The sequence below is a fragment of the Pan troglodytes genome, chromosome 6 (genome assembly GCF_028858775.2).
Source record: "Pan troglodytes isolate AG18354 chromosome 6, NHGRI_mPanTro3-v2.0_pri, whole genome shotgun sequence".
Taxonomy (NCBI): domain Eukaryota; kingdom Metazoa; phylum Chordata; class Mammalia; order Primates; family Hominidae; genus Pan; species Pan troglodytes.
The window spans coordinates 119,731,591-119,746,012 of NC_072404.2; the positions used below are offsets into that span (position 1 = coordinate 119,731,591).

At 37.7% G+C, this 14,422-nt stretch overlaps 1 protein-coding gene and 1 long non-coding RNA gene across 4 annotated transcripts in view; one reads left to right on the plus strand and one right to left on the minus strand.

Moving 5' to 3' along the window:
* LHFPL3 (LHFPL tetraspan subfamily member 3) overlaps positions 1–14,422 on the plus strand; it is a 574,056-nt gene that overhangs the window by 13,150 nt on the left and 546,484 nt on the right. The window lies entirely within an intron of this gene.
* On the minus strand, positions 6,963–7,910 carry LOC107975906 (uncharacterized). Of its 2 annotated transcripts, XR_010158923.1 has the most exons (3): positions 7,620–7,826; positions 7,175–7,386; positions 6,963–7,066 (listed from the first exon to the last, which is right to left on the minus strand). It is a non-coding gene; the product is annotated as an uncharacterized LOC107975906 (long non-coding RNA). The 2 variants fall into 2 exon arrangements; XR_001719433.3 differs by having other exon boundaries at positions 6,963–7,386; positions 7,620–7,910.

Below are 14,422 nucleotides of genomic sequence, written 5' to 3' on the forward strand. Positions count from 1 at the left end.
CAGCCCCAGTTCACTTTGCTGAAGACCCCTCCATTGTCGGCGGGATGGGCTCTAGAGGGAGCTCCAGCCCTGTCATCTTGTACTTCTGAGAACTTTGCCTTTTACAGGGTCAGGTCCAGACTCATTTTCTCCCTGACACTGCCTGTAGGATGATATTCTAGAGGACGGAGGGTGGAGGATAAAATATGAAGACTGAAAAAGAATTAAAAAAAGGATTCATCAGAAAACACACAGTAGAAGGGAAAGCTCCTTTACCTACAAGGGAAAAGCTAAGTCCTCCTGAATATTTCTGCAGCCCCTTGCCTTAATATAAAATTCTTTGAAATTACTCTCTATAATCTATCTGACCTTTGGAGAAGCTGCTGTGACTTCCAATGGCCTCCTTTTTTGGAGAACTCATTGGCATGGTCATCCCCATCAGGTCATTTTGGTTGTTGTTTCTTAGGCTGGAGATGGACACATGGGGATGACTTGAGCAGGTCACTGGATAATTCAAAAGAAATTGAGGAATTCAGAACTGTAAGGTTCTAAACAGCCCTTTGGTCTTGGTGGTCATGAACTATGCATTATAGTTGTGTTTCTGCAGGTGCCTGAACTTGTTTTGAAAATTTAAAAAGTAGGGTTGGAAATCCCATTTCTTGGGAAACTTTAGGGACTTTTCAGAATTTAAAAATAATGTTTAAGATAACTCAGAACATGAACCGCAGCCATAGGCAAATAATGCTTCACAAAATCAGAATGAAAAACTGGGCACCTAATTTAATTACCAGTTCCTACCTACATATTCCAGTCTCCGTTTCCTTAAATAAAACAGAAGAAAAGGAAAGGAATGAGTTCCTTTTATACCCACAAATAGCATTATCCACTGAACACCACTCAAAGGAGACACAAATTCTCAAGCTGGTTCGTATTTTATCTCTTTAGGAACCTGAAGTGCAGAAAGTTCTTTAAAGGAAAATTTTCAAAAAGCACACTTCCCTTCTCTAAATCAATACTTTTTCCGTCTTATACTCAGAGAGCATTCTTTTTAATCCTCACCAGAATTTTCCCTCATTAGCCCCAGTGCCCTGCTATGGCCCCAGTACCCACTAAAGTGTCTGTGTGTGAACAAACCAAGTAGAAAATTTGAAACTGTACTGATAGTGCAATTTAATTCAGCATGCTAGCATTACTGTGGTACTGCTTAGAATGTTTTGGCCACACATAGTGTGCAGAGAACAAAGGAGAAAATTCTGCAATCAATATGAGTTTGCATTTCATAAGGGCTGTTCGCTTCTTTTGCATATTATTAAAGAATTGACTTTTTTTTTTTTTGCAAATTCTCTAGAAAGCCAAACAAATGATTGTGAGAAGTGGTCCCTATACACTAAAGTTTTAATTATGATAGAGCTATTCAAGAAATGGAATGAGTCTCACTTATAATTCTTCGTCTCCAAGTCTCATGATGACATGAGCAGTTCATTTGAAATTTTTCCCCAAATGTGTTAAAGTATTATCCAAGTTTAGTGTAGAAATATGATTTATAAGAAGCCAAAGGCTGGGTGTGGTGACTCTCACCTGTAATCCCAGCACTTTGGGAGGCTGAGGAGGGCGGATCATGCGGTCGGGTTCAAGACCAGCCTGGCCAACAGAGTGAAACCCCGTCTCTACTAAAAATACAAAAATTAGCTGGGCATGGGGTGCATGCCTGTAGTCCCAGCTACTCTGGTGGCTGAGGCAGGAGAATCACTTGAACCCGGGAGGTGGAGGTTGCAGTGAGCCGATATCACGCCACTGCACTCCAGCCTGGGCAACAGAGTGAGACTCTGTCTCAAAAAAAAAAAAAAAAAAAAAAAAAAAAAAAAAAAAAAAGCCAAGCTTGAATTTATACAATGAAAGAGAAGGTGATTTAAATACCTATTGTAGTTATAAATGTTATTTAGCTTAGCCATCACTTTGATTTTGTCTAACACTTGCAAAATGAACCATTGTCACTTCATCTGCCTCATGTTATGAATAATATATTTTACATTTGTGTGTATGGCTTGCGTGTGTGTGTGTGTGTGTGTGTGGTTTACAAAATCATACTAAAACGACCATTTGTGTACCTGCTACCCACTCCCCTAATTACATCCCCTCTCACCTAGAAGTAGCCACTTTCTGGAGTCTTGAGTTTTGTGTTATTATCTTATATTTTCTTATAGTTTTATCAGTGATGTACACATTCCTGGGTAGCATATTGTTTAATTTTGTCTGTTTCTGTTTTTAAATGAAATGCTTTTAATATTTCACCATTTAGAATGACATATACTGTAGATGTTTATTTTTGCAAATACTAATTAGATTAAAGGAGCTCCCTTATATTCCTACACTAAGTTTTTAAATTGTGAATGTAAGTTGAATTTTATTGAATGCATTTCCTGCATCTATTGAAATGATCAAATTACTTTTCCAAATTAATATATATTGATAAGATAATTATAATACTGGATTTTCTAATGTTGAAGTAATTGTGCATTTAAAAAATGAAGCCAACTTTGCCATACATCATGTGACTTGATGCTAATATTTTATTTATTATTTTTAATTTTTTTATTTCAATAGCTTTTGGGGTGCAAATGGTTGTTGGTAACCTGGATGAATGGTATAGTGGTGAAAGCTGAGATTTTAGTGCACCTATAGCCCGAGTTGTATACATTGTGCTCAATATGTAGCTTTTAAATCCCCAATCCCACTTCCACCCTTCCCCTTCTGAATCTCCAAAGACCATCATATCACTCTGTTTGCCTTTGCGTACCTATAGCTTAGCTCCCACTTAAAAGTGAAAACATACGGTATTTGGTTTTCCATTTCTGAGTTACTTCACTTAGAGTAATGGCCTCCAGCTTCATCCAAGTTGCCGCAAAAGACATTATTTCATTCTTTTTTATGGCTGAATAGTATTCCATGCTGTATGTATATATGCCACATTTTCTTTAGCCACACATTAATTGATAGGCACTTAGGTTGGTTCCATAGCTTTGCAGCTGTGAATTGTGCTACAATAAACATATGCATGCAAGTGCCTTTTTGATATAATGACTTATTTTCCTTTGGGTAGCTACCCAGTAATGGGTTTGCTGGATCAAATGGTAGATCTACTTTATGATTTTTTGAAGTATTTTCATGAGTAAAATTGGTCTTTTTTTGTTTCATTTGTCACACTGTCTTTACCTAGTTTGGATAAGAGGGTTATATAAGATTCATAAAAGTTGAGAAGTCTCTCTCTTTTTCTGTCTTTGAGAAAAAAATTTGTGTATGAATCAAATGATCTGTTTTTGGAATGTTTAATAGAGTTATCTCATAAAACTGTTTGAGCCTGGTGTTTCTTTATGGAAGGATTTTTATACTACTATTACATTTCTTTAATTGTTATAGAATCATCTAGGCTTTTTATTTCATCTTGAGTCAGTTTGTAAAGATATATTTTCCTAAGAATTTGTCTAATTATTTTATCTAAATTTTCAAATGTGTTGGCATAAAGCTGCTCCTAATATATTCACATAATAGTGTAAGGGTTGCTTGTGTATTCTCTATTTTCTTTAACTCAATTTTGCCAAAGTTTTGTTATTGTCTTTTTAAGAGAACCAGCTTTAACTTTGTTGATTTTCTCCACTACATTCTTCTGTCCTATAGCATTCATTTTTGCTTTTTAAAATATTTCCTTTCTTCTATTTTCTTTGGGTTTAGTCTCTTGTTCTTTTTCTAACTTTTTAATTTGGTTACCAAGTTTGTTAATTTTTTAGCCACTACAACTTTTATGGGAAAATGACCTGTTTATCTATGCTGAGATTTTTGAAAAGGGTATTATTGTAAGTTTTGAGCAGGAATTGCCTGCAACCATTATAAGCATCATATAAAATAACAAAATTCTATGTTCATTATAAAAAGCTCAAGTTACTTGTTAAAATATTTACAAATATTTCAATGGCATGGTTTATACAAATTACATATACTTGATATTGAAGCTATATTCAATATATTTTTAATATTTAGTGCTTTATATTCATCTTTTTTGATGTTAATATGAGGTAAACATAATAAGTGGTTTTACAAAGTTACATTTAGCATAATAGATGATGCTCCCAGATACCTTCCCATTTATTCTAGCAATTGCTATTGTACTAGTATCATTTTCTATGATATGAAAAAGATGAGAAAAAACTCTTTACCACTAGTGGTCAGTTGATGCCCCCATGGTTAATGTCAGCTTTAGTGCTCCATTACATCTTTGGATTTTTGCTTTGTCTTTTTTCTTACTTCTAATATTGTCTTACTTTACTATAAGCTCAGTCTTGCATGCTTTTAAAAGTTTTGAATTTTTATTCCTTCTTTTTTTTTTTTTTTTCTTAGACAGAGTCTCTCTCTGTTGCCCAGGCTGGAGTACAGTGGTGTGATCTTGGCTCACTGCAACCTCTGCCTCCCAGGTTCAAGCAATTCTTCTGTCTCAGCCTCCTGAGTAGCTGAGGCTACAGGCACGTGCTACCATGCCTGGCTAATTTTTGTATTTTTAGTAGAGATGGGGTTTTGGCATGTTGGCCAGGCTGGTCTCGAACTCCCGACCTCAAGTGATCCACCCACCTTGGCCTCCCAAAGTGTTATTCCATATTTTTAAGTGTTCTAGTTATCAGGGTTTTTTTTTTTTTTTTTTGGTCATCTGTTCTGCTGTATTGTCCAAAATGTAAGTCCTGTGGATAATATTCTATTGCCTTTGCTTAGCTGTGTGGCCACATGAACTCCAAACATCAAAGTATCAAGTCACCACTTTGTGCCATTGCTCAATGGGGAACAGGATGGGAGAAATGGACACGGATGCATGCAAAGTAATTGTAGTTTCTGAAATGACTACTCAAAACTCATGAATCTCTCATACTGGGTTAGCATCATGTTTTTCTGAGATAAACTATATTAGGAGCAAAGGAATGAAGGTCTCCACTTCCAGTGACATACGTATGTAGTGTAGTAGATTTCTCTTAGTTCTCCAAAAAAATAAAAATACCAAATGAAATAATAGAAATACTGCAATTGGATTCTCACTCCTCCTGTTCTTCTTTCACTCATTCATTTATCCTTCCCTATTGCATTCCTTTTATGTGTATTAGAGGAGATATGAAGACTAACACACTTTCTAATGTTGAGGATCTCTTTGGGATTAGTTTTCTTCAAAAGATTGGAAATAATTTTGCATTACCAGGAAGAAAAATGTGGCGGCCATTATACCATACTAGATAAGTGCATAAATTCCAAAGCCAGAACATCTGGGTTTGTGTGGTGGATACTTCTTTTACAGGGTAATTGTATGACCTTGGACCAGTTCCTTAGCCTATCTGTGCCTCAGTTTCCTCATCTGTAAAATGAGGATTAAAAATAGTACCTATCTCAGATCTGGTACACAGAAAACATTGATAAACATTAGGTATTAGTATCACCATCGCCATTGTCTTATCACTCTAGAAAGGCAATCCCAGAAAGAACAAGAAGTAAAAAGGACTTGGTAGATTGCTCTTCTATAAAAACTCCAGGTGACCTCACTGTTTTATTTATTTTTTAATCTAGAAAAAAAAAGCATGCACATTTTGGTGTTGCCAAGCCATTGCTACTCCACTATTTATTGAGTAAGGTCAGTCCTTTCCATACTAGGCCTTTCTAGGGATTTGGTAATAGTGAGGGGAGAACAGAACAAGGTGTGAAACTTTCCAGGGCTGGGTCCTCTTTTCACCCTCTTTTTGGAGTTAGGGATTGGGGCGCTGCAGAATGATATCATTGAGGCTCAGGCGAAGGGTTGCAAGGAGCTGTAATGGCTCCTTGTAGCCTTTTTGCTAGAAGCTTCCTAAGGACAGGGACCATGGCTGTTTTACTCACTATTATAGTTTAGTGCCTAGGTTGCTTGTTATTGAAAGTTTGCCTTCTTTTCTAGCTGGGTACAATTGCTCATGCCTGTAATCCCTTGGGAGGCCAAGGCGGGTGGATCACCTGAGGTCAGAAGTTCAAGACCAGCCTGGCCAACATGGCGAAACCCCATCTCTACTAAAAATACAAAAATTGGTCGGGCGTGGTGGCACGCCCCTGTAATCCCAGTTACTGGGGAGGCTGAGGCAGGAGAATCGCTTGAACCCGGGAGGCAGAGGTTGCAGTGAGCCGAGATCGCCCATTGCACTCTAGCCTGGGCGACAGAGCCAGACTCTGTCTTAAAAAAAACAACAACAAAAAACTGTGCCTTGTTTTCTAATACACAAAACTGATGTCACAATCCAAAGCTTTCTGTTAGAAACTGATATAAAGACAATTTCTCAGCTCTTTATAGAGAAAGGGTTTACATACTGATTTTTCCCACAGAATCAGTGCAATGGGAGATCGTATCATTTCTGTATGATCTAAGCTCTATTTAAGAAAACAGATTTGGCTGGGAGCAGTGGCTCACGCCTGTAATCCCAGAACTTTGGAAGACCGAGGCGTGTGGATCACGAGGTCAGGAGATGGAGACCATCCTGGCCAACGTGGTGAAACCTCGTCTCTACTAAAAATACAAAAATTAGCTGGGCATGATGGTGCGTGCCTGTAATTCCAGCTATTGGAGGCTGAGGCAGGAGAATCACTTGAACCCGGGAGGTGGAGCTTGCAGTGAGCCGAGATCTCATACTACTGCACTCCAGCCTGGCGACAGAGCGAGACTCCGTCTCAAAAAAAGAACACAGATTCAATTTTTATTTCAAGATTAAAAACAATGAACTATGAAACAAACTTGTTTATGTTTTAACATCTTGTGTATATAAATATGGAATGACACATATTCTAAATGGCTTACCTTGACTAGGAAAATTTGGCACTGAAAAAAAGATATTCTGTTAAAATCAGATATGTGGGTCCTATGGTTTGTAATATTTGACCTTAACACAAAGAAGAAAAACATTATAGAGCCAAGTAAACACTAACACATTTGAGAATAAACCTTGTTTTTAAACAGATTGTTTTCCAAAAGAAATTCTTTTTGTTCTCAGGCTTCAGGGTAGCAACTATAAAATCCGAAAGTTGAGCAAGGTGGGAAGATCTAGAGGACAAAAGAAAAAGACAAAAAGACACTGCAGTGTAATTCAAGGCGCTAAACAGATGAGACTGGCATGCGTCAGAAGCAGCAGTGACCTTGTGCGCTTCTTACCATCCCTGCTCCATTTAGACATTTATACAATGGTTGCAAGAGGAAGGCTGATCAGGCAAAGTCTAATTGGGGAGCTGAAGAACCTCTTTATTCTCCTTGTCCTTCTTCTACCACTCTTCTCCTTTTTCTCCTTTGCCTCCTCCTTTTCCTTCTATCCTCCTCCCTCTCTTCTCCTTCTCTTCTTCACAAATCTGGCTTGAAGTTAAAACCATCTGGGAAGACAAAAACACAAGACATTTATAAATGAAAAAAGAAAAACCTATGTAGGTAGAGAAAGAACATTTTACTTAGAAGCTAACAAAAAGACAATATGAAATAATAAAAAAATTAATTCAAGTCTCCTTCAAAATATAGCAGCATCAATTTGCTGCTTTGCAGAGCAATAATAAAGTGGTGTCCTAAGAGATATTAATAATTGTTTTTTCTTATAAAATAATTGTCTTACCTTTTCCACTGTTGTGAAGTTTCTTTCTTTTCTTTTTAGTAAACCCCAAGAAATAAGAAAAATGTATAAAATCTTGAGTGCAGTTGTAGAGTAGATATTGAAAGCTAGAGAAAAGTGTTGGGAAATGAATTATTCTGTATAATAAACCCCAGACATACAAGGGAGCCCTTTTATGATATTGCTCAGATACATTGTTCACAAGGTTTCTTTAAGAAGATGCCTTTGATTTTGAAATGACTTTGTGATGTCTGGCTGCTATGGTAACTGCTATTTTATTAAAAAGTAGCATTTATAGCATTAGGAGAAATACCTAATGTAGATGACAGGTTGATGGGTGCATCAAACCACCATAGCACGTGTATACCTGTGTAACAAACCTGCACGTTCTGCACATGTATCCCAGAACTTAAAGTATAATTTTAAAAAAGTAACATTTATAATCAACTAAAATTTCTAACTTTTTGACATGCTATTCTAGAGTTCCCTTACATTTACCCCACTTTCCAACTCATCACATAATTTGCTATAACCTTACTTTTTGGAAATGCCTTTGTTTCCCTATTTTTTAATACGTTAGATTGGTATCATTGTCATATTTGAGTAAAGATTTAGTGTTATTGCGAAGCTAGTTCCTTTTGCCCACAATAGTGCCATTTGCTGAGAGCTTTCCTTATACCAAGTACTATTCTGGTGCTCTATGTATTATCTCATTTAATCCTTACAACAATAATATGAGGTGTATTATTATTATTATTTCCATTTAACTGACAAGGAAATGGAGGCACAGAGAGATTAGGAAATATTGCCCAGGATCATACAGCTACAACTATCCAGTATAGTAGCCTGTCACCACGTGGCTATTTAAATTTAAATTTAAATGAAATGAAATTAAAAGTTCACCTTCTTAGTTACACTAGCCACACTTCAAATTCTCAATTAGTCTGTGGGATGAGTTGCTACTGTATTAGGGAGTGTAGAACAGAATGTCTCTATCATTGTAGCAAGTTCTATTGGACAGAACCGTCAGAGAAGCAATGAAGCCAGTCTTAAACCTAGCGGATTTGGTGGTTTCAAAGTCCATACTTGTAACTACTGTGCTCAACTGTCTTTTTCTCCCTTCCATAAGAAATAAAGGGACTAGTATAGAGAGTCTATGAGTTCATGTTAACCAGAGATGGATAAAGGGCAAGACTGATGAATAGAGACTGAATGGAAGATTCATTTATTCATTCCACAAATGTTTATTGAGCCCTTGCAGAGTGATGGGCTGTTCTAGATGCTGTTGAAACAGCAGTGAACCAAACAGATGGGTTCTGTGACCTCACAAAGCTTATGTTCCGCTGGGGACTGGCAGACACAAACAAGTAATTAAATATATAATCTATCAGGTGATCATAAATACTATGGAAGAGTGGGTGATAGAGAGTGCTGATGAAAAGGTCTCTTTGGACGAGCACAGTGGCTCTCACCTGTAATCCCAGCACTTTGGGAGGCCGAGGTGGGTGGATCCCCTGAGGTCAGGAATTCGAGACCAGCCTGGCCAACATGGTGAAACCCCGTCTATACTAAAAATACAAACATTAGCTGAGAGTGGTGGCTTACGCCTGTAATCCCAGCTACTCAGGAGGCTGAGGCAGGAGAATTGCTTGAACCTGGGAGGCGGAGGTTTCAGTGAGCTGAGATTATGCCACTGCACTCCAGCCTGGGCAACAGAGCAAGACTCCCTCTAAAAAAAAAAAAAAGGAAAGAAAAGGTCTCTTCGACAAGACACCATTTAAGAAGAGACTTGAGAGAAGAAAGTGAGAGAGGAGAATTCCAGGCAATGGGAAGGGAATGTGCAGAGGCCCCAAAGCAGAGATCAATGAGTCCAGTTAACGTGGTTAGTACCATGTAAATTGGCAGCCATCCAGAGAAATCCCTTCTCTTCCAGATCATCATACCTTATCTATTTAGGCTTCTTCACCTTGAGTCTGATGTCACCTTTTTTCCCTGGTTCTATTACATCTGCTTTTGAGTCAGTAGAGCCCATTTCACTTCTCTGATAAAATACACATTTTTTAGTTTGCAAACTTTGGAACACAAAGCAAATCTTAGCACTCTTCTGTGATTAACCTTGACTTCAAGGGATTGCAGGATCATATTGTTTGAAAAGTTTTTCTACTTGTCATGGGCTCCTTCCTCCAATAAACAGAAACTAGCCTCCTAGACCAGAAGTCACTATATGTAAAACCAGGCTGATAAAATTATTTTCAGGAGAAAATTAAGATGGAAGGAGACTAAATCATAGTTTAAAATTTTACTTCTAGACTCAAGGAATAGCCTTATAAGTTTCATTTTTTATTGTTAATAGTTTGGCCAAACATAGAAAACAAATCCTAAGTGTTTGAGAGAATTTACAATTTTCAAGGTGGCAACACATTGACATTCTATAAGGATAAATTCAACCTCTCATATGCCAAGTATTAGGAAAGATTTTATTCTTATACCTAGGAATTTCCATGGCACCCTCCTGTCCTGACCATCACCTGTGCTTCTCTTGGTCTCTACATCCTGTTACATCGAAGCCCATCCCTGTTTTTCTCTGTTAAGACCTAATACAACTAGGCCAGGGGCAGTGGCTTATGCCTGTAACCCCAAAGCTTTGGGAGGTCATAGTGGGAGGATTGCTTGGGCCAGGAGTTTGAAACCAACCCAGGCAACATAACGAGACCCATCTCTACAAAAAAATAAAAATAAAAAATTAGCTGAGCTGGGGCAGGAGGATCCTTTGAGCTCAGGATTTGGAGGCTGTAGTGAGCTATGATTTCACCACCGCACTCCAGCTTGGACCTCAGAGCGAGGCCCTGTATAAAAAAAAAAAATCTCATACAACTGAATCATTATTCCCTTCTGTAAATTGCAAAAAGAAAATGAATAATATATGTAAATTATTACTATTATATGTATATTGTAAGCATAGAAAATGAATAATATATGTAAATTATTACCATTACATTTATATTTTAACCATTTTACATATAAAGTACTTTTGCACGTAAAATTCTTAGAATACTACCAAGTATGTAATAAGAACTTCATAAATATTAGCTATTTTCATTATTATTCTCAGCACTCTAACCACTTTCTCTGCTTTATTAAAGCAGGTCTTTAATAGATGCCTTTAATAGATGCCTCAAGGCATCCAATCTACCTTCCTGCAGCCGCCTGTATCTTCCAGCCCCAACCCTGTGTCCTACACAGCTCATGTACAATGCATGTCCCCTTTGATGAGCACTGCTTCTCCTCATCTTCCTAATGTACCCTGCAAATTGGAATTCCTGACTCTGAATCCTGTAGTAGGCACTATTGAGACTTCACCTGTTTACCACGAGCATTTTGTAGTCTGAAGGAAAGATCTCAACGCAGAGAACAATAAGTCTGTTTCTCCAGGGGTGGAGGTTTCTCCACACTTTTCTTTCAGTGTAGGACAGTTCACGTGACCTCACTTCCACATCTCCAGCCAAGGGTTCTGGGTTCCACGGATGTGGGAAGGATCCAGGTATAACCATGAGTTCCTGGCTACTCTTTCAGTAACAGTTGGGGCTTTTCAACTCCATTTAAAAACAGTCTAGAAAAACTCGAAAGTTGGCAGCTGAGATTGAGTGAGTTTCCAAGTGCATTGGGTTGGTGCCTGATTTCAGTGGGGAGCCTGTAAGGGCTACCCAGAAAGGCGATTATCCCTCTGCAGTTCTGGATGCCTCCCAGAGGCTCCAAAGGGGTTAAAATTTACTGGTTTTTGTTTGCAATGTATGTATAAGGAAGCACTAAAGCCCCGACATGTTCATGAAACCAGACATTTTATTCATTTTATACTACAAATGAACAACAACAACAAGAAAAGCCAGCATATCATGAACCAGACAATGGAGAAGTGTAAGATATTTGGCAGTTTTTAATGTTGGGAAAATTCACATATTAAAACTACCTGTGCTTATAGGCAACTGCATGGAACAGGAGTAAATTAGGGTACACCATGTTGCTGAGGTGTGATGTCAGATGAGACCACATGAGGATGGTAAGGTATCCGAGGGACCACAATTTTCTCAAAATTTCTTAACATTCTGTCACTGAATCACATTAGTCTTTTTATATTTATATTTCCTCAGGCCTTGGTTTGGGACTGTGTTCCTGAAAGACACAATGATAAATTATTCATTTGTATATAAATAAAGGCAGCAGATTCTGGATGGAAGAAGTGTTTGCAGAGTGAAAGTAATTCCTGTAAGATAAAGGGTAATTCTGAATTATGGCACCTTATTTTCTTCATCAATGCCCTGTTAACCTGAAGTTAAATAAGCTATGAGCATTAGTGCCTAATAGGGTGGGAAGAATGTGCTTCAAACTGGTGAGCAGAACCTGCATAAACTCCAAGTGATATTAGCCATTTCTGTTTAAGGAGCCTTGGAATATACCAGTGTAGTTCTGGGCACTTTATATACAGTGCCTTTGATTTTCTTAACCCTCCTTCAGTGTTGATTTTGTTATTTGCTGATGATGTAGCTAAAGCTCAGAAAGTTATGTGACTTGTCCAGAGCCACCTACCTGGTAAGTGGAAAAGCAAGGTTCAATTCCATGTCTCTCTCTTCCTTTATATATATATTTTTAGTTAGTCCCTTTTATTCTTATTTCCTCATTTCCCACTCTCACTGGCTTCCTCACCCACTGACAAACCATTATAATAAGTCTGATATGTATCCTTTTGTTTGTATGGATTCTTGTAAAAAAAAATCTCTCTTGTGTTCCTCCATTTTTAATTTCAGTAAATGGTATTCTGCTATAGATTTATTTCTCTTGTTGTTATCCATTTGTTTATTTTTAAACTGTTTCCACACAGTGCTAGGTTTTGAAGCTCCACCCACGTGGCTGTATGCACCTCTGGCTCGTTATTGCTGACGGCTGCACAGTACTCCAGAGTTGCGTCCACCACATTTCCGCCCTGTCCGTTGCCCTGGCAACAGATGCCCAGATTGCCCCTAGATTTCTACCACACCAGACAACTGGGAAGTGGACATCTTGTACACATTCTTTGATGAGCCTAGGTGGGATTGTTTGGGAATTGCTGGACCATAGGGCACACATATGCTAACTTGGACCACTTTGGGCCAGTTTGTTGCTCTCCAGCCTGGCTGCTCCAGCCCCCACACATCTGCCGGCAGTGCAGAGCAGTCTTGCATCCCCTCATCCCCACTGGCACTTCCAGTTTTCTCATTTTTCTAATTTTGGCCAGTCTGATTGTATAAAGTGATATTTCATTGTTTTAATTTACATTTCTCTAAATTATTAACGACTTTGAAAATTATCTCTTCATATGCTTGTTAGTTGAACTTTTTCTACTGCTACCCTATTGTCCAGTTCAGGAGATGAAGGTCATGGTCAGGACCCTGACCATCTCTCTAGACTAGCATTGTTCATCTAAAATATTATGCCACCCACATATGTAATTGCACAATTTCTAGTAGGCACATTATAAAAAGGTGAAAGGAGATGAGTGAAATCAATTTCAATAATATATCTTAATATATCTAAAATACAGTAATTTCTACATATAGTCAATATAAAAATTATTAGTGAAATATTTTATATTCTTTTTCTTTTTGTACTGTCTTTCAAATCCTGTGTATATTTAACAATGAAAGCAAATCTCAATTTGGATGCTAAATTTTCAGTGGTCAAATTGAAATATAGTCACTTTATGCAAGTGAATTTTTGTTTAACCAAAAAATATTTTACACTGCTTATAAAATTTTGGATATGCCTGATTATTAGAAAGCTCTTCCTGTATTGGGCCAAATAGTACTGCTTTCCATGACCACATATAAAATGTGTAATTCATCTTCGAGAGAACATCCAAATGAGCCTTGGATTATTGCTCTTGGGTTTTTCTTTCCCCACAACATCTCCTTTTCTCAGTTGTCCATATCCCCAATTCCCCCAATGGTACCTTACATGACATAATTCCTTTGCTTTATCACAGTGGGCCCTTGGGTTGTATGCATTTCAGATTGTCTGTACCTCTCCTGAGACGTCACACTTGGACCAGCATGGTTCTCTAGATGTAGTCCATGGATGGGGTGGTGCCCAGATGAATTTTAGTCCCCTGTGACCCAGACACTCTGCTACAGCCAGAGTAACTTGAAACTAAATTTTCATTTAGCAATCACATTAGGACTTAGTGAACAATTACTTGTCTGTTTATTCACCTATTGACGTTTTTCAAGCACCCACTATATGTTTAGTATATCTGTTAAACTATAGCTTAGACATGGCCTTCTACTCACTACAGTTTCTAAGTAAGGAGAATCAACCTTAGAAAAATAAAATTCTTTTAAACAAATAGTTGGTTGCCCTCCATTGTAGCTCCCCCAAAAAGCCTTCCACAGACTCATTCTCAAAAGTAAGTGTCGCATGTTTAAAAAATTGGACCGGGACCTGAAACTACATAGCGGCAAAGGCTCTTCCTCCACTGGCATCTATCCAGGATGAATTAGTAAAAATCTTTAAATCTGTTGTCAGTCTGACATAAGGATTAGTTAATGTATTTTATGCAAAGGCAAAGCCAGCACAGATTCTCATTTTAATAAGAAATATATGATATAGAAAGATAAATTTTCATCTTTATATCATTGATATAGTACATTATACAGATGTACCTAATTAAGAGATAATGATATGTAATATGGTAGGCATTAATAACAAAGACAGTGTGGAAGATTGGAGGACAAACCATCAGTGAAATGATTGTATTAGGATATAGCTTTTGTAAT